The sequence below is a fragment of the Panulirus ornatus genome, chromosome 1 (assembly GCF_036320965.1).
Source record: "Panulirus ornatus isolate Po-2019 chromosome 1, ASM3632096v1, whole genome shotgun sequence".
NCBI classification, from domain to species: domain Eukaryota; kingdom Metazoa; phylum Arthropoda; class Malacostraca; order Decapoda; family Palinuridae; genus Panulirus; species Panulirus ornatus.
The window spans coordinates 54,899,243-54,919,807 of NC_092224.1; the positions used below are offsets into that span (position 1 = coordinate 54,899,243).

Here is a 20,565-nt window from a genome sequence, read left to right on the forward strand (position 1 = left end):
TCATATCAATCACAATTGCCTGACTCTCACATACGATCCAGCGACCCCGCACGGCACGACCAGGAAGACACGGATCTCCAGCCGTGTGACCCTGCCTTTCACAACTTCTCGACCATCATGATAGGTTCCTGGAAACAGTTGAATAAAAGAGCCCGTCCTTCTTCACACAAACTTGGCGAAGACCTTTGACAGATGTCTTCACAAAGTTACAATACCGAGCAAAATAAGGCCATACCTGGAAAATGATATATGTGTAGGCTGCTCAAAGAGTAACAATCACACGAACGAGAACCATTTTGTCTCCAGTATAAAGTTCTCAGTCCCCCCCTATAGCACTTCCTCCTCTCACACAGTCATATCCGACACTGCCAGAAGCACATTACCCCTTCACTACATCCTTCACGGACGACACGGGGTGGTTCCATTACTTCAGCAGCGAACGAGAGCATCAAACCTACACACACATAAGAACATAATCTTGCAGTGAGCTTCTAGACACGACAACTCCGGTAATGAAGGACGGAAATCACATCACATACAGAAAAGAAAAAGTAAAACTGATCACAAATGCAGGAAAGATCTCTCGGGTGACCTCACTTGTGGATATACAACAAAGGCGAGGTCGGGGAGCAGGTCAGAGAAAATCTTGGGAAACAGAACGTCCTTAACCTTCGGTTCAGTGATACGTGAGGTACTGGGACACATTAAGACTGCGGTCATTACAACACAGGAACGAGGCTCATAACGTAATATACGGATGAAAAGTACCGAAATGCTTCGTGCTAAGCTCACACAGTAACCCTTATAACGTCTCGAATCACTGAGTGGTAATGCGTGAAAAAGATTTCAATCGAGGTTACTGTAATTCTCCGAAGGTTTCCTACAACACCTCTGCCCTTCACTGTAAAGGATGTGAACACTCCTACCCAGCCAGACCTTCCACCACAGTATCTTATACCATTACCGACTGAATTATTATTATATGACATCGAAAAAAATGGAGGTCATTCTTTCGTCTTAAATCGAGTCAGTAAGTAAGTGATGCGGTTATGCTAAGATCCTGTTTTTCATTACATTTTGTTAAGTTACTGTTAACAGGCCAGACTACACCCTTGGTAGTCTATATCCGGGTGTTCAACGACTTAACCCAGATAACAACCAAACAAATATTTCTCAGGCTTTGGTACACCCTCCAGGGTCAGAATCAACCCCGTATGCGTACGAAAGAGAATATAAGAAAATGTAAATATGCAATTACTTCATTAACCCACTATGAGGCTAATTATAATTGCAACTTCAGCATCTGCATCCTCTACAGTCAAGACCATAAATGACGCCTTCCACTGCCACACAGAGAACAACATGCTTCACTATGGGGGTAAAGTGGCAACTCCTCCAGTACAAAGAAAATGAGGAAATCAGCAACAATACAAAATACCGGACGGTTAAACGCACCGTCACAGAACAGCTGAATAACTTGAGGAACCTCAGAGTAATAAGGTCTAACTTAACTACACTACATTAAGGGAACACAATTATACAAATTGTCTCCCCCATAGGAATGGTGAGGTAAATCCTATAGACCTTCAAGAAAAGAGATAGGGAAAAAACTGGTACGTTTCAAGGCGTTAATTCTTTCATCAATAGTACATGACTGTGTTCTGACACCATCACACACAAGGCAGGCGAAACTACAGAGTCATATAAAGTTCACAGATCTCTCACGGACCGCTTTAACGTGGTGAAGGCACGGCATTACTGGCAACGGCTGGAATCACTGAGGCTGTGTATTCCCTACGGTGTGGACGGTAGGTAACTGAAGGCACAGGCCCCCAGTAACATTCAGATACAACTTTCCAAAGACGCGACAGACCTGGCAAACTGTATAATACCTACTCTGAAATCCAAAACTTACGACGTGCACCAAAAAAAAAAAAAAAAAAAAATTAAGAGAACCCCTTCAACATGGCAGGATAGAGACTTATCATCACCTTGCTCGCAACCACCAGAGAGGCCATGGGATGCACAGTGAAGAACGTCCTGGACGAGGACCTACAAACTCTACCAGACGCGCCAGGCTGTGGGAGTACGTGAGCCTGGAGGACTGCGGCTTCCAACAACTTGGTCGACCGACGACCCAACCTAGCAGCCTGAGCCCAGCCCGGGCTGTGAGGGGAGAACACCCAAGAAGACTACCTCAGGTGTGTGTGTACATCTGTAGGTGAGTAGGCAAAGGGGATAAGAGTGAGTGCTCAAATTACAGAGGTATAAGTTTGTTGAGTATTCCTGGTAAATTATATGGGAGGGTATTCATTGAGAGGGTGAAGGCATGTACAGAGCATCAGATTGGGGAAGAGCAGTGTGGTGTCAGAAGTGGTAGAGGATGTGTGGATCAGGTGTTTGCTTTGAAGAATGTATGTGAGAAATACTTAGAAAAGCAAATGGATTTGTATGTAGCATTTATGGATCTGGAGAAGGCATATGATAGAGTTGATAGAGATGCTCTGTGGAAGGTAATAAGAATATATGGTGTGGGAGGCAAGTTGTTAGAAGCAGTGAAAAGTTTTTATCGAGGATGTAAGGCATGTGTACGTGTAGGAAGAGAGGAAAGTGATTGGTTCTCAGTGAATGTAGGTTTGCGGCAGGGGTGTGTGATGTCTCCATGGTTGTTTAATTTGTTTATGGATGGGGTTGTTAGGGAGGTGAATGCAAGAGTTTTGGAAAGAGGCGCTGTCTCCCGCGTTTGCGAGGTAGCGCAAGGAAACAGACGAAAGAAATGGCCCAACCCGCCCCCATACACATGTATATACATACGTCCACACACGCAAATATACATACCTACACAGCTTTCCATGGTTTACCCCAGACGCTTCACATGCCTTGATTCAATCCACTGACAGCACGTCAACCCCGGTATACCACATCGCTCCAATTCACTCTATTCCTTGCCCTCCTTTCACCCTCCTGCATGTTCAGGCCCCGATCACACAAAATCTTTTTCACTCCATCTTTCCACCTCCAATTTGGTCTCCCTCTTCTCCTCGTTCCCTCCACCTCCGACACATATATCCTCTTGGTCAATCTTTCCTCACTCATTCTCTCCATGTGACCAAAACATTTCAAAACACCCTCTTCTGCTCTCTCAACCACGCTCTTTTTATTTCCACACATCTCTCTTACCCTTACGTTACTTACTCGATCAAACCACCTCACACCACACATTGTCCTCAAACATCTCATTTCCAGCACATCCATCCTCCTGCGCACAACTCTATCCATAGCCCACGCCTCGCAACCATACAACATTGTTGGAACCACTATTCCTTCAAACATACCCATTTTTGCTTTCCGAGATAATGTTCTCGACTTCCACACATTCTTCAAGGCTCCCAGAATTTTCGCCCCCTCCCCCACCCTATGATCCACTTCCGCTTCCATGGTTCCATCCGCTGCCAGATCCACTCCCAGATATCTAAAACACTTCACTTCCTCCAGTTTTTCTCCATTCAAACTCACCTCCCAATTGACTTGACCCTCAACCCTACTGTACCTAATAACCTTGCTCTTATTCACATTTACTCTTAACTTTCTTCTTTCACACACTTTACCAAACTCAGTCACCAGCTTCTGCAGTTTCTCACATGAATCAGCCACCAGCGCTGTATCATCAGCGAACAACAACTGACTCACTTCCCAAGCTCTCTCATCCCCAACAGACTTCATACTTGCCCCTTTTTCCAGGACTCTTGCATTTACCTCCCTAACAACCCCATCCATAAACAAATTAAACAACCATATATATATATATATATATATATATATATATATATATATATATATATATATTTTTTTTTTTTTTTATTTTGCTTTGTCGCTGTCTCCCGCGTTTGCGAGGTAGCGCAAGGAAACAGACGAAAGAAATGGCCCAACCCACCCCCATACACAATGTATATGAACACACACACGTCCACACACGCAAATATACATACCTATACATCTCAATGTACACATATATATACATACACAGACAGATACATATATACCCATGCACACAATTCACACTGTCTGCCCCTATTCACTCCCATCGCCACCTCGCCACACATGGAATACCATCCCCCTCCCCCTCATGTGTGCGAGGTAGCACTAGGAAAAGACAACAAAGGCCCCATTCGTTCACACTCAGTCTCTAGCTGCCACGCAATAATGCCCGAAACCACAGCTCCCTTTCCACATCCAGGCCCCACACAACTTTCCATGGTTTACCCCAGACGCTTCACATGCCCTGATTCAATCCACTGACAGCACGTCAACCCCGGTATACCACATCGATCCAATTCACTCTATTCCTTGCCCTCCTTTCACCCTCCTGCATGTTCAGGCCCCGATCACACAAAATCTTTTTCACTCCATCTTTCCACCTCCAATTTGGTCTCCCTCTTCTCGTTTCCTCCACCTCCGACACGTATATCCTCTTGGTCAATCTTTCCTCACTCATTCTCTCCATGTGCCCAAACCATTTCAAAACACCCTCTTCTGCTCTCTCAACCACGCTCTTTTTATTTCCACACATCTCTCTTACCCTTACATTACTTACTCGATCAAACCACCTCACACCACACATTGTCCTCAAACATCTCATTTCCAGCACATCCACCCTCCTGCGCACAACTCTATCCATAGCCCACGCCTCGCAACCATACAACATTGTTGGAACCACTATTCCTTCAAACATACCCATTTTTGCTTTCCGAGATAATGTTCTCGACTTCCACGCATTCTTCAAGGCTCCCAGGATTTTCGCCCCCTCCCCCACCCTATGATTCACTTCCGCTTCCATGGTTCCATCCGCTGCCAAATCCATTCCCAGATACCGAAAACACCTCACTTCCTCCAGTTTTTCTCCATTCAAACTTACCTCCCAATTGACTTGACCCTCAACCCTACTGTACCTAATAACCTTGCTCTTATTCAGATTTACTCTCAGCTCTCTTCTTTCACACACTTTACCAAACTCAGTCACCAGCTTCTGCAGTTTCTCATCCGAATCAGCCAACTGCGCTGTATCATCAGCAAACAACAACTGACTCACTTCTTAAGCCCTCTCATCCACAACAGACTGCATACTTGACCCTCTCTCCAAAACTCTTGCATTCACTTCCCTAACAATCCCATCCATAAACAAATTAAACAACCATGGAGACATCACGCACCCCTGCCGCAAACAGACATTCAGTGAGAACCAATCACTTTCCTCTCTTCCTACTCGTACACATGCCTTACATCCTCGATAAAAACTTTCCACTGCTTCCAGCAACTTGCCTCCCACACCATATACTCTCAATACCTTCCACAGAGCATCTCTATCAACTCTTTATCATATGCCTTCTCCAGATCCATGAATGCAACACACGAATCCCACTGTTTTTCAAAGTATTTCTCACATACATTCTTCAAAGCAAACACCTGATCCACACTCATATATATATATATATATATATAAGTTTCTGACCACAGGCAGCTGAACAGAAGGAAGTAGGCAGCATAATGAGTGACCTAAAGGAGGTGAAAGAATATGTAGCTAATTCAAATGTATGCAAACATTAGAATGGACACAATGTCGTATAGTCTGGCCCAATTGAATTCAATTATAAAGGACACTGAAATATATCACTGGGAGCGCCATGAGCCTTACATTGTTTGTTTGTTCCTTGACAAAATATGATTACAAGTCCTGCTGTTACCAAGGTCCTTTCTAAAGGATCCTGCAGCCCATGGCTGCGCTACTTCCAGTAGCAGGGGAATGTAAAATCTTTTGGGGAGAGAAGTTCTTTAACTATACTCCCAATGATATAGCTTCCCTGAAGTTGACTTTTTACACTTGGTATAACCTAGAGCAAGCGAAGCCCCGGTAACACAGTAGGAGACTAACCCCCCAAGGACGAGGCGTCCTTGTATCCGTCATCAAGTACCATAATTACCGAGGCTGGCCCACACCAGCTCCCCCCCCCCCCCCCCTTCGGCCGTGGGAAGAGAGAGGGACCCGAAAGTGACGTCAAATACAGTAAATACAGACCTACCCGCACAGGCCTCACCCACCCACACATGCCCCAGCCGTGGAAAGGCTACCAGCATAGCAGCGTAGTATAGGATGCTCCAGCCTTCCCTTCACTCCCCCTTCCCCAGTGCTACAGCCCGGTGTATGATGTCTCCATGGTTGTTTAATTTGTTTATGGATGGGGTTGTTAGGGAGGTGAATGCAAGAGTCTTTACTGTGGATAGTGATGTCTTCCTCCAGGTGAAGGGACAGAGTATTTGACGCAACTGCTCCCCAGCAATCAAGTTTTTGCGTCATGCCTTCATTCTTGAGCCAATTGGTCTGAAAATTGGTGGGCATGTACGATAATGGTTCAGTACGTCCAGACACCTTTTGAATTTCTGATTTAGGTCTATAAAGGGATTTTGCGGGGACAGCGTTCAAGCAACAGCAACAACCAAACCTATACTTTGAGCTGCTAATCCTTGTAATCTCAATCAAGGCAAAACACTGTAAACACATACAAAGGAATTCAGACAGACACAAAGCACAGTGGTAATGGAAGACGTCAGTAACAGAGACTAGTGTCATAAAAGGTGCAAGGTCTATATATAATTCAACCAGAAAAACCTGCAAACCGTTCCATGTGGTCTAAACATTGCGCAGGATAGATCTATAACATATACAGTATCTACTATTTGGTTGGGGTAAAAGGTGACCATATTTTTTCTCCACCATGACTTGACTATGTTTATGAACTTCAGCACAAAGATGTCTTTCCACATACCTCATGTAATGACCAGGACATATTTGTGGCCATTAACTCTGACATTCCTTAGAGATCAGCTTAAAACCTAGGGTAACCAAAGATGCAAATATTTTTGCCACTAATTAATCTCAACTACCTTTGATGAAATTCAGCAGAAAGATAATTATATATATATATATATATATATATATATATATATATATATATATATATATATATATATATATATATATATAATATGGTGTGGGAGGCAAGTTGGTAGAAGCAGTGAAAAGTTTTTATCGAGGTGGTAAGGCATGTGTACGTGTAGGAAGAGAGGAAAGTGATTGGTTCTCAGTGAATGTAGGTTTGCGGCAGGGGTGTGTGATGTCTCCATGGTTGTTTAATTTGTTTATGGATGGGGTTGTTAGGGAGGTGAATGCAAGAGTTTTGGAAAGAGGGGCAAGTATGAAGTCTGTTGTGGATGAGAGAGCTTGGGAAGTGAGTCAGTTGTTGTTCGGTGATGATACAGCGCTGGTGGCTGATTCATGTGAGAAACTGCAGAAGCTGGTGACTGAGTTTGGTAAAGTGTGTGAAAGAAGAAAGTTAAGAGTAAATGTGAATAAGAGCAAGGTTATTAGGTACAGTAGGGTTGAGGGTCAAGTCAATTGGGAGGTAAATTTGAATGGAGAAAAACTGGAGAAAGTAAAGTGTTTTAGATATCTGGGAGTGGATCTGGCAGCGGATGGAACCATGGAAGCGGAAGTGGATCATACGGTGGGGGAGGGGGCGAAAATCCTGGGAGCCTTGAAGAATGTGTGGAAGTTGAGAACATTATCTCGGAAAGCAAAAATGGGTATGTTTGAAGGAATAGTGGTTCCAACAATTTTGTATGGTTGCGAGGCGTGGGCTATGGATAGAGTTGTGCGCAGGAGGATGGATGTGCTGGAAATGAGATGTTTGAGGACAATGTGTGGTGTGAGGTGGTTTGATCGAGTAAGTAACGTAAGGGTAAGAGAGATGTGTGGAAATAAAAAGAGCGTGGTTGAGAGAGCAGAGAGGGTGTTTTGAAATGGTTTGGGCACATGGAGAGAATGAGTGAGGAAAGATTGACCAAGAGGATATATGTGTCGGAGGTGGAGGGAACGAGAAGTGGGAGACCAAATTGGAGGTGGAAAGATGGAGTGAAAAAGATTTTGTGTGATCGGGGCCTGAACATGCAGGAGGGTGAAAGGAGAGCAAGGAATAGAGTGAATTGGATCGATGTGGTATACCGGGGTTGACGTGCTGTCAGTGGATTGAATCAGGGCATGTGAAGCGTCTGGGGTAAACCATGGAAAGCTGAGTAGGTATGTATATTTGCGTGTGTGGACGTGTATGTATATACATGTGTATGGGGGTGGGTTGGGCCATTTCTTTCGTCTGTTTCCTTGCGCTACCTCGCAAACGCGTGAGACAGCGACAAAAAAAAAAAAAAAAAAAAAAAAAAAAAAAAAAAAAAAAAATATATATATATATATATATATATATATATATATATATATATATATATATATATATATATATACACTTTTGCCCTTGATGTTGAATGCTAGTATTTTAAGGGAGTGAAAGGTCACTAAATACACACGCTTGTAGTGTCGGGCCAAATTTTCCTTGGAATCTAGTCAGTGCTCGAGACTTGGCACAGTTTCCTTACAACGAAATCCCACATACTCAAAATCTGCTCCATCGTCGAGTCGATCTTCACGAGTCTTGTGGCATAGAGAAATCCCACGTGTGTCTGGAGACAGACAAACTGCATTTGCTCAGAACTTTGGCATTTCTAGTGTCCTGGTATATTCCAGCTTCTGGCTGGATCGAATCAATAAACCCTCAATTATCATCATCATCAGTATTCATAACACAGGAGAATATAGATAAGGTTTGATTATACATGTCATAAAACAAGACAGGAATATACTGTAGATAAGGTAAAGGCGACTCAACACTTGGCTAGCGTTTGAAAGGTACAAGGTAACGAGGTGTGGGGTGTACGTACACGGGGAGGGAGGGAGAAGATTGCTGAAAATCCGAAACACTTCCATGAATCTGCCATAGGTTAAGTGTCAGTTCAAGAGCAGTCAAACAGGCTGAGGAACTCACGGGGGAGAATACGAGGAAATCGTGGTTCAAAATGACAAATTCCAAAGTGTCATTACGGTGCAGGAAGGTAACGGGGAAGAGGAAAGAGGACTCGCAAGTCATTACAACTGCTACAGAAGACGTCAGTAAAGTTTGGGAAGGCCTCCTGAGATTTATGTAAGGTGCTTGGAGCTGATGCAGTCTCTCCCTGTATGCTCAATACGTGTACAGAAACATTTCTCAGGCTGCTTGAAGTATTCTAAAACAATTACTACGGAGCATATAGTAAAAAGGGAGTGGAAAAGAGCATATGTTGCTCAAATTCTTATGAGAGGATTTTAGGATATCTAACTGAATTTCGGAACAGTCTCTCTGGCGAGTGTGGTCTGCAAAAGCAGGAAAAGATAACAGCAAAGCAAATGGATGATTAACTGCAAAGGTGGAATTACCTGCGAGGCTATACTGGTGAGTATAAAACGTCATGCATAATGAATAAACTATATTTCTAACAGACTTCGCTGTGTTGGACAAAAGACGCATCTGGATGGTCTGTTTTCCTGGACATTCAAGAAGCATCTGATAAAGTCATATAAGAAGCTGGACATAAGGGTGAAACTTTTACAGTGAATCGAACATTTTCTTACCAGCTGGAGGGGAACAGAGGACACGTAACAGAGATGCCTTTTCTAAGTGGTTTGGGATAACCAGAGACATGCCACTGAGACAATGATCCAGGAAATGATTGATCAGTTCTAAAGTGTAGTGACAGTGGAGTTCACTACAACCCCAGTTGGCTTGTTGTTATTCTTGATATAATTACCACAAGGACTAACGTCATAAATAAGTATGTTTGTAGATGATGTTATGAGAAAATTATGGAACGACCAGAATCGTTCCAAATTTAAGCAGGGACACGAACGAATTCCAAGCGGGTCAGACACACATGGCTGATGAAGCTCGGTCCAAGCAAATAGGAAGTTATGACGATGGAACATGGTGAAAGAAATGTTCGATGTGATCACAAACTAACAGGAAACACGTCACATGAATTTCAGTTCAAGGGACTTGAGGGTCAACTTAGTGCCAGCCTGTCACCCACACACGTCAGGAGAACCATCAAAAAAGCCAACAGGCGTCGAGATAATATCATGACGGCACTGAAATACACAGGTTAGTATTAGGAAACGCTCAAGACACCATACATGACGTGGATTCTTCAGATTAGAACATGCGTTTTGAGCATGGTCACCACACGCTAAGTAATGAAAAGATCTAATAGAGAAGGTCCACAAGACGACAACAGATGGTACCAGCAATAAGAGAACCGACTCACAGTGAGAGGCTATAGAGGCCATGAAGCTGCCCACCGTGAAAGAGAGGCGGTAAAATGGGGACTTGTCTCATATCATCATCGACGGTGGACTTACCTTTGGAAGATGCAGGGAAGCAGCAACTAGAGATCGTTACATGGAATTAAGCAGGACACTTGTCAGAAAAGGTATCAAGAGGTGTTTTTATGGTACTGGAGTTGTAGATGGCTTATGGCAAGTGATGATACTGAATGTAGACAACAAAGACAAGTTTGAAAAGTTTTATGATATCAAAGTAAAAAAGAAAAAAAATGGGGTCTCATGAGTGCAGACCTCCCTCCCCATACCATACAAAGAGGCAGCAAATTAGAAAAAAGTGATGACACCCAACACTTAAGTTAGGAATGTTACTGGTGTAGGCCAGGACGCTACTGTAACACAATGCAAAAACTGCTCCGTATATCCGAAGCCCCGTCAGTAGGAGTTCGAGTGGCGGGAGAACGGGTGGGGAAGGGGGAGGGGGGGAGGGGGCAGAGTGGTACGTTCATCACTACACACACACACACACACCTCCAGTCTACCGGGGGTATACAAAGAAAGCACCAAAAACACGCTTCCAGAAAATCACCCACATGCATAAAATAACTTCCATTCACACACAACTTCAACCTTTTCTTTCATGTTAAACTATCCCTTCCCCTATTCCACCTCTTCTTCCTCCTCCCTAACCACCCTATTGAAAAAAAAAAAAATATCGGTTGTTTGAGTGGGAGGAGAGCGGGGGAGTGGCTGGACGAGGAGGGGGAGGAGGGTGACTCGGGCGGAGCATAAGCCATTAGCGAGGGGTAGAGTGGGTGCAGGGGGGTACTTTTGGGCGTATACGCCGTATTAGTTTATGAGAGCATCGACCTTACAACTCACCCACTGTGTGCCATTGTTAAGGCGGAAAGGGTCGGTCCGTTGCATCCAGGCGCTGTAACAGCTGAAGTTGGTCAATTTCGCCGAGACAATCAATATTTTAGTTGGACGCGTTGCAGGCCCCCTGCCGCCGCCGTGCTCTCTGGCGTGAGTGTGGTGGGAGGCTGATGCGGCCGCGAGTTCGATGACATAATGCTACCTCATCCATCACCCCAGTCCCAGGCAACGGCAAGTCTGCTTGGTTAGCGGCTGCAGGTGGGGATACCCGTAGAAGACACGGACTTGATTCGATGACCACGATGGTACTTGCAATGCCCTACGACCCTATGGTATGTTGGCCTGGCCTTTGTTATGACCCTTGAGGGCCAGGTCAGAGGCCACACCGTCATGCTCAAGGGTTATGTATCGTCGTGCTCAAGGGGCATATCCTTGTGCTCAAGCGGTGTCGGAGGATCTTCTACACCCCCTACACAGCTCGGCTCGCCACCCCAGCTGCCGTGTTGCTTCTTTGTTCTGCAGTCCTGAGCACGTTCCCTCGACGCCCGGACTGAGCGGTTTGACTCCACGTGTCAAAAGCTCTTCGAACAAGACTTTGAAGACGCAGTCAGCGCCTCTTTTACCTTCCACTGCCTTTAAACGCCAGACACAATCATCAAGCGGTAATAAGAGGCAGAACCAACTCGCTGGGAAAACAGAGCTCTCCAGGACTGTTGCTTGTATGATGTGCAGAGTCAATTCTCATCTTAACATGTTATGGTCCTCGAGCTATTGGTATGAGGTGTTTCACAGGGGATGCAACTCTCCAGAACAAGATTGTTTCACTTCCTTTTACTTGCTAAAACTAAAAGTCTTCTTGTTGCTTTTCCGTTTAAGCCGTTTGACAGCGGTGAGCATGGCGTCATAGCCCATAAAATGCAGACGATGGGAATAACCGGAAAAATTGGGAGATGGATATATAACTTTTTACTTGATAGATCACAACACATACTTGTAAACCATACCATCTCCTGTGCCTTTCACAGTAATATGCTCAGTCCTCCAAGGAACTGCGCTTGTACACACCTCTTGTTCCTCATTCTTATATCTGACACTGACGCAAACGCAAGCCACAGTTTCATATCTTTTGAGGATGGTACAACAATAAGAACGAAAATCTCATCAACAGAAGATGTCGATAAGCTACAAAAAAGACATAAATAAAGTCTTTCACTGGGCAACCGAGAACAACATGATTCTGAGTGGAGATAAGTGTCAACTCCTCCGGTATGGGGAAAATGAAGAAATCAAATACAGTACAGAATACCAGACAGACATGGACGCTATCATAAAGCAGTTGAATAATATGAAAAACCTTGAAGTAGTGATGTCTAACGACCTAGCCCTCAGCTGACACAACGTAACAATGGTTGCTTCGTGCAGAGGGATGGCAGGCTCGATCGTGCAGTCCCTCAAGACAAGAGAATAAAAACCAGTGATGACATCATTCAAGGCAGTAGATCTTTCACGATTTCACCTTCTAACATCACTCGATAAGCCGGGTTGAATGACGGTTTTAGAAAGTGTCTGGAGGTTTGCACAGCCCATATTCATGTTGTAAAGAAACTGAATTTCTGGGAACGACAGACATCTCTGAGGCTATAATCCCTGCGGTGCGGAAGGGGAAGGTGTATCATCATCTGTGCCTGGAAGATCATAGAACGTATGGTTCCCAACTTGCATTAGGAAATAACATTCTACTGGCACGACAGGCATGGAAGACTTTGTGAAATCATACATGCGAAATCCAAATGTGCGATATGCACAAAAAGGAGAGAACATCCGAGGCTCACGACTCTTCCACGCCTCACCATCTACCCTCAGACACAGCATGGGATGCACGGTAGACAGGTTCCAAGAGTGCATTGGTCAAATACCTACAAAGTGTACCAGACTAGTCAGGATTAGTCCTGAAGGATGCGACTTCGAACATCTTGGTCGACCACCGACCCATTCCAGCAGTCTGGGCCTACGGGCTCTGGTGGTGACGAACCACGAAGACTTCACGCTCTTGAACAGTTTCAGCTTCTAGTCAGTGACGTCTGTCTCCACTCTCTATTTACCACCGCTTGTGAGAGGTTGTGACGACTGTCACCAGCCCCAGTGCCCTGTCCTCTAATGCGAGCCAGGACCCGTTTTAGCCTTTTACATATAAGTTTCTTTCATGATCACATGTTTGTGCACAGCTACAAGTGTTTCTACGTCCAACTGCTCCAAAGGCAATTGTGAAAGTACCATCAAAGATATTTTCACAGTGTGTGGTAGAGAATTCACCGTTGATCATTTCTCAAACAATACGGCTTTTGATCGTATCACATGCAATGAATTATCCTCCAAGTGATGTATGACTTGGCTGTGAACTTTTACCAATCATGCTGCTCTACAAGAGGCCACTACCGTTAATGCTGCTCTACGAGTGGCCTTTACTGACCATGCTGCTCCAAAAATGACCTTTACCAATCATGCTTCTCTACAAGTGACCTTCATCAATCATGCTGCCCTACAGGAAGCCTTTAATATCTATCCTACTCTGGAAGTGACCATTACCAATCATGATGCTTGGCAAGTGACATTACCAATCATGATGCTCTTCAAGTGACCTTCACCAATCATGCTGCTCTACAAAACATCTGGACCAATTATCCTGTTCTGCAAGTGACCTTTACCAATCATACTGCTCTACAAATGACCTCCACCAATCACGCTACTCTATAAGTGACTTAAGGCCAATTATCCTGTTCTGCAAATGACCTTCACCAATCATACTGCTCTGCGTTTTGGAAGAAAAAAGGTTTAACATGAAGAATCTTGTTTTACCAAAGGATTCGCCAGGCCTTAGGGTCGCACGGGCGCTAGTCTTTACACAAGAACCGCTTCCTAAGCTGCTCTTGATGCCCTAGTGTGACACAGGTTTAACTGAAGACTAAATTCAGCAAAATTTCCTTTCTAACTGGTTGTCTTGGCTGATTCTGATATCATTATCATCAGAAAAAGCTGAAATAAGTTGCGTACGATTACGCTCTTGGGCCACTGCCATGAGTGTGTGATGGGTGACGTGGTGCGCTAAGTGACGTGGTGTGTTGGGTGACGTGGTGGTCTAGGGGACATTGTGAGCTGGGTGGTGGTGAGGATAGGGTGAAGCTGTGAACTGAATGAACTGGTGGGCTGGTTGACGTGGTGAAATGGGTGACGTGGTGATTAGGACTATGTCGTGGAGTGGGTGACTTGGCGGGTTGGGTGACAAGGCGGGCTGGGTGACGTGGCGGGCTGGATGACGCGGTGGGCTGAATGACGTGGTGGGCTGGATGGCGCGGTGGGCTGAATGACGTGGTGGGCTGGATGACGCGGTGGGCTGAATGGCGTGGTGGGCTGACGATGCCGTGGGCTTGCTGCAGTGTTGGGTTGGGTGACGTGGTAAGCACGATGACGTGTTAGGCTGGGTGAACATGGCAGGCAAATGATGTGATGGGTACGTTGATGTGAAGAGTTGGGTGACGTGCTCGAAGAAATGACAGAGCAGGATGACGCGGTGGGCGAGATGACGTAGTGGGCCGGATGACGCTGTGAGCTTGGGTGATGATGTGGTGGCCGAAAAGAGATGGGATGGGTGACAGGTGGAGTGACATGAGGGGACTGGGTGGGATCTTGGCCGGGATGATGTGGGGCTCTGGGAGACGTAGGGGTCAGGGTGGCCTACGCGGTGAGTTGGTTGATGTGGTGGTCAGGGTGACGTGGTATACTAGGTAGCGTGATGGGTTGGATGAGATGGTGAGCTGGTTGGTGTGGTGGGCAGGGTGACGTGGTGAGCTAAACTGCGTGATGGGTGGGATGACGTGAAATAGGTGATGTGGTAAGCTAGGTAGCGTGATGGGTTGGTTGAGATGGTGAGCTGGTTGGTGTGGTGGGCAGGGTGACGTGGTGCGCTAAGTTGCGTGGTGGGTTGGATGACGAGGTGAACTGGGTGATGTGGTGAGCCAGTAACGCAGTGGGCAGAGTAACGGTGGCGCATCGTGATCTGGTGGGTTGGGTAACGCGGTGTTCTGAGTAGCATGGATGACTAGCTGGCGTGGTGGGGCTGGATGGTGTGGGTGACTGGGTGGCGTGGTGTGCCTAGTGACGCGATGGGTATGGCGAAGCGGTGGGTTGGATGGCGTGGTGTGCTGGATGACATGCTTTCGCTGGGTAGTGTGGTGGGAAGGATGACGTGGTGTTCTAAGTAACGGAGTGGGCTGGGTGACGTGAACTGGATGATGTGGTCGGCGGGGTGACGCATTGGGCTGGGTGACGTGATGGGCTGGATGACGTGGTGTGCTGGGCGGGGGCGAGCAGCGTGCCGTAGTGGACTGGGTAACAAGGGAGGCAGGATGACGTGTTGGAGTGAGTGACGTGATGCTGGATGACAGGTGACTGGTGAGGTGTTGTAATGGACAACGTGGTGCTCTTCGTGACGTGGTGGGACTGATGGCGTGGTGTGCCGGTTGGTTTAGTGGTAAGATGGGTGATGATGTGTGCTGGATGCTTGGTCGGATGGGTGATTTGGTGGGTTGGATGAAGTGACGTGCTGGGTGACGTTGTAGGATGATGTGGTGGACAGAGACGTGAAGGGCCTGGCGGTGCGGTGGGTAGTGTGGTGGGCTGAGTGACGAGGGTGACTCAATGATGTGGTGGGCTTGGTAGCGGAGTGATCTGACGAGGGGGCCAAGTGACGTGGTGGTGGGCCGTATGATGTGCAGGGCAGGTGACGTGATGGCGGGCTGTATGACGTGTAGGGCCAGGTGACGTGGTGGTGGGCTGTATAACGTGGTTGGCTGGGTGTCCAGGTGGGGTGGGGTGAAGCGGTGGGGTGGGGTGACGCCGTGGTCAGGGACCAGGTGGGCTGGGCAGGTGGGCTGAACAATGACTCACACATATTTCTGAATCAGCTGTTTCCGGGTACTTACCCCATACACACTATATACGCTCACCTCCCCACGCTGTAGACACATATATATAAACCTTATAATACACATCTCGTCCAAAGTGTGCATCAGTCCTAGAAACTGCAGCCAAACTCTTTCCTACTATAGTCCACTTGAGTCTCATCCACATCTATAATCCACATGTTGGACAACAGCCACATAGCTGTTATCCACCCGAGCCAAAATCCTGATCACACGGCCAAATTTTACAAAGCCTCTGCCCATGGTAGCCAGAGCAGCATACAAGCTATATTTTCTTTCCAATTCTATTGCTGCCACTGCAGTCCGGGTCCAAGGCATCGTACTGCATAGATTACAATCATTAAGAAAGTTAAAACAATCGTTTCTGACCTCATTCGTTTGTTTCAGTTAAGTGACGAAACTTAAGGTTAAAAATGTCATCAATTAATTCACGTTAACAGATTAGACATAATTAAAACCTACTTGCCTTAGGAAGGATCTGCACTGTCGACACCAGCAAAGCCACAACAGTCCAGACACAGTAGACAAAACAAACATCTAACATATTACTCTGATATGTTGTTCCCGGTTCCATATGCTCTCTCTCTCTCTCTCTCTCTCTCTCTCTCTCTCTCTCTCTCTCTCTCTCTCTCTCTCTCTCTCTCTCTACATATATATATATATATATATATATATATATATATATATATATATATATATATATATATATATATATATATATATATACAACCCCATACACCACAATATGTCATATTGAGCAATATAATCGTTGTGCAATCGTTTCCGGCCGTTTAACCTTTCGAGCAAGACGGCACGACCCTTAGGTATGGTGACAGGTTCGGGTCAATGATCAAAGCATCACCTCCAAGGAGAGTCCGGCCGTGTTCAAGCATGGGAGGGTCGACCCGCCTTGTACAAGGGTCGGATCGTCGTTCTCCACGGTGTTAAATCACCGGAAACAATAGCAATAAAGACAAGTATAATACTTACATCGTGAGAGACGATTACTTGGCCAGATACAAGTGATTCTCCGCGAGTTAGTTAATTGATGACGTAGCTATATATAGCGCGGGTCCACACTGCACTCTCATCTGGTTGTGGTTGCCCAGCTGGGGGGCAATGACCTTTTTATGAAAAAACACTTATTTCACACAAAATATTTTCTGATCTTCCGGAACTGTAAACTGCACTCACTTATTTCTCGGTTCTGTCTCACACATTATATAATTACTGAACGCTGCGGGTGGGAACCGGAGGTAACGCGTGTAACAAGAGACAACGTAACACTGTGTAACCCAACAGGCAAACGACCTTGGCTGCCAGGCAGGCGACCTCCACCATGAGGCACAGACTGTTGCTCTCTTCCCAGCACACACACACATACACACACACACTCACACACACCGCCCAGCCTACCACCTTCCTTCACTATGACTGGCGGAACCAGCGGGGATAACTACGTAATCCACTGTGGAAGGGGAGACACACAACATTTTTCCCCTTTCGCACCCCACCCCCCTCTCCCTAGCCGGATCCCCGCCACCCCCGCCATCACCACTAAAGGTATCGTACCGCAGATCAGCTTCCGCCTGCCGCTCGCAACGGGTGTTGACCCCTTACAAGTCAGTGTTTACATTCGAGGGGAGGAGGTGGTACTGCCTTGAAGGCTAATTAACAACTACTTCCCCCAACTTCTGCTTTAAATAGCATCAACGACATCCAGTTACATTAGTACTAAGCGATCGATAAAGTTTTCCTAACTGATCGATATATGAATGGTATCATATATGCATACATTACTAATCCAGTGAATATGCTAGAAGAGTTATTAATACAGTATGTTCTATTGATTTGTCACAGACAGTTGAAATAATGCATGAGCGGCTGCCAGTGCAGCGACGGAGGTGTGGGAGATAGTAATGCCGGAGCGCGGGAGGCAGAGCCTTAGGCCTGAGGGACCAACAGCGCGGCCAGACGTGTGGCGCCGCTTCCTGTCCCCCACCCCACCCTCACTCAGGACCCCCTTCTGCTGCCCATGTGCTCTCTACACATATCTGGCTGACAGGAGCACCATGTGACGGTGCTGGCTATCTTTTGCGTCACTGCAGCGAGTGTCATGAGCGTTGTGTGACTGGGCGGGGCCAGCCACGTTACATAAACGGCAAGAATTAAGCCAGTGTACAAGAGTGGCCGGGGTGATATGGAGGGTTGGTTAGCACGGGAGAATCACAGACCAGGCAGGCAGAGGGGAAGAGGGGATCAGTTCCGTGTCTCCCGCATCATGACCACGTACAAACATACACACACGCACTCTGCATGAGACACACATGATGGTAATGCACCTTAGCAACATAAACATCGATTTACCTCTCCTCAAACACCTCCTCCCTCGAGAGTGCTCCAACAAACATGTCAACACACAATAAAACGAGGCTTGGCACCCCTTGTCAGAGCGGACACGACTCTTTTTTTTTGTGGCTGCTCAACGTGGGGCGCAAACTGTGTTGTGAGTGGAGGGCGATGCTCTCCTGCTGACGACGCAACACTCCTGCACTGACACCACCCACGGTCCTAGCTGACACCAACAGTGTTTCACCTCACAATAAATCTCATTTGTACTATGCATCGCATTTTTCATAATGACACTCTATGTCGAACGGTCACACACATATTTTTTTCTGAGATATAAATCAAACAAGCGTCATTTGGTGGCCAAATAATATGTTGTCAAGGCTGTATTGAGAGCGGTCAGCAGCACCATGGATGCACATTGTAACACCAGTTGCGACAAGATGAGCGGCGCGTCAGGAGGCGCAACAGAGCAACAGACACGGAGGAGCCTTGGAAGATGAACCGTATACCACGAGGACAGGTGTTGGGAACCTTGAGGTCCACGGGTGACTGTGTACACCCAAGTGGTCGAGTGTGGTGGCGGTGCCAGTGACGAGCGGGTCAGAGGGCCGAGTAGCGTGCCCAAACCCCTCGCTGGCCAAACACAAACTGAGTTACTGAGGGCAACGACCGGGTGTTCCTCCCCCCCTGCCGGGCCACAACCTGCCGTGAGGGGAGGACCAGACCCGCCCCCACCACCAACCCGGCGAGCCACCCAGCCACCGTGTCTGTCTCACACCCAGCTGTCTGACACTCGTTCAGTCTGTCTGCCACTCCTCATGTGTGTCTGCCACTCCCCATGTGTGTCTGCCTCACACTTCCCACCTGATGAACCTGTCTGCCTCCCATCCTATCTCATAAACATTCAGGCAGTCCACTCTGTCAACCGGTTTAAATCAGTCAACAAGTTTGTATCTACCACCCAGTCACTAATCAGCTTTGTCACAGCTAATCACCATTCAGCCAACCGGTCATTAGACAGTTCTACTCCAACTAATCAACCATTCAACCAGCCTGATAACATCAGTTCAAACGGTCATACATACAACAACTCTAACACATAGCCAAGCAATCAATCTACCACTCAATCAATATCAGTGATTAGCCAATCGATTTTTGAATCAGAAAATATCTTAATCATACCGCAAACCAATATATCAACTATCCACTCATTCAATCTACTAACTTATAGGAAGATTGGCAACAAGTTGAATGGTAGCTTGTCAGATAGTAGAAGGCCAATCAACCACTTAACTAAACAGTGAATAGACTAATCATCTATTCAACTAGCCAATCAGTTAGACAGTCAGATACCTGGCTATCTATCTCAAGCAGTCGCCTAGTCTCGCCAGTCAGTCATCCCATCCAGTCAATCTAGCCAATCAACCAGCTGGCTTCGTCAGCGGTCCACTCAGCTGGATGTATGACCGGCCCGGTTATCAACCCGAAGTTCGTGGGCTGTTGATAATTTGACCCAATATAAAGGAAAATGACTCAGATGCCATCATTTTCAAAGTTCCTAGCCAGCCTGTTCTACCCAACGGTGGAAGAGAAGCTGGTGGAAGTGACACGTTGGTGGGAGGCAAGTTGATGGAAGAGAAGCTGATTGAAAGAGTTGCTTGAAGAGACGTGGATGGGAAAGGAGCGGAGTCGGGAGGTCGGCTCTCCTCGGCCACACTGCCTACCAGCGGCGGTAGGCTCGGCCGTTGACCTTGCTGGCATTCCCCTGCAACACACACACACACACACACACACATACACAGAGGTCACTCTCCTGCTCACGTTGATGCTGCCACTCCCTCTCGTTACCACTCCTGGTAACATCGCTGTCGTGATGGTACGGCTCTTCTTCTCATGCTTGGTAACACTCACGGTAACACTGTTACAATCTGGTAGCATTTGCACTGACGCGCTTCGTAACGCTGTTTACGGTCACACTCCTGGTAGCACTTATAATGACACCCTTGGTAACGATTCTAAATAACGCCGATCCATACTGACGAGAGTCGTGGTAACAACGCTGTAACACCAAGAGAGCCACACTTCGTAACATACTTCGCTAAC

General features: G+C 46.5%; 1 protein-coding gene across 9 annotated transcripts in view; it reads right to left on the bottom strand.

Moving 5' to 3' along the window:
• The window catches only part of LOC139749028 (hormone receptor 4-like), a 500,349-nt gene that overhangs the window by 387,500 nt on the left and 92,284 nt on the right, over positions 1-20,565 (bottom strand). For 4 of the 9 annotated variants that reach the window (XM_071662628.1, XM_071662529.1, XM_071662521.1 and 1 more), the window contains exons 1-2: positions 18,994-19,132; positions 17,101-17,347 (exon numbers count right to left, since the gene is read on the bottom strand). The exons of 4 other annotated variants lie outside the window; for them this stretch is intronic. The gene's annotated coding sequence lies outside the window, so the exon portion shown is untranslated. Of the gene's footprint in view, positions 1-17,100; positions 17,348-18,993; positions 19,133-20,565 lie in introns of those variants that run through there. One more of the 9 variants, XM_071662512.1, reaches the window with a different exon arrangement.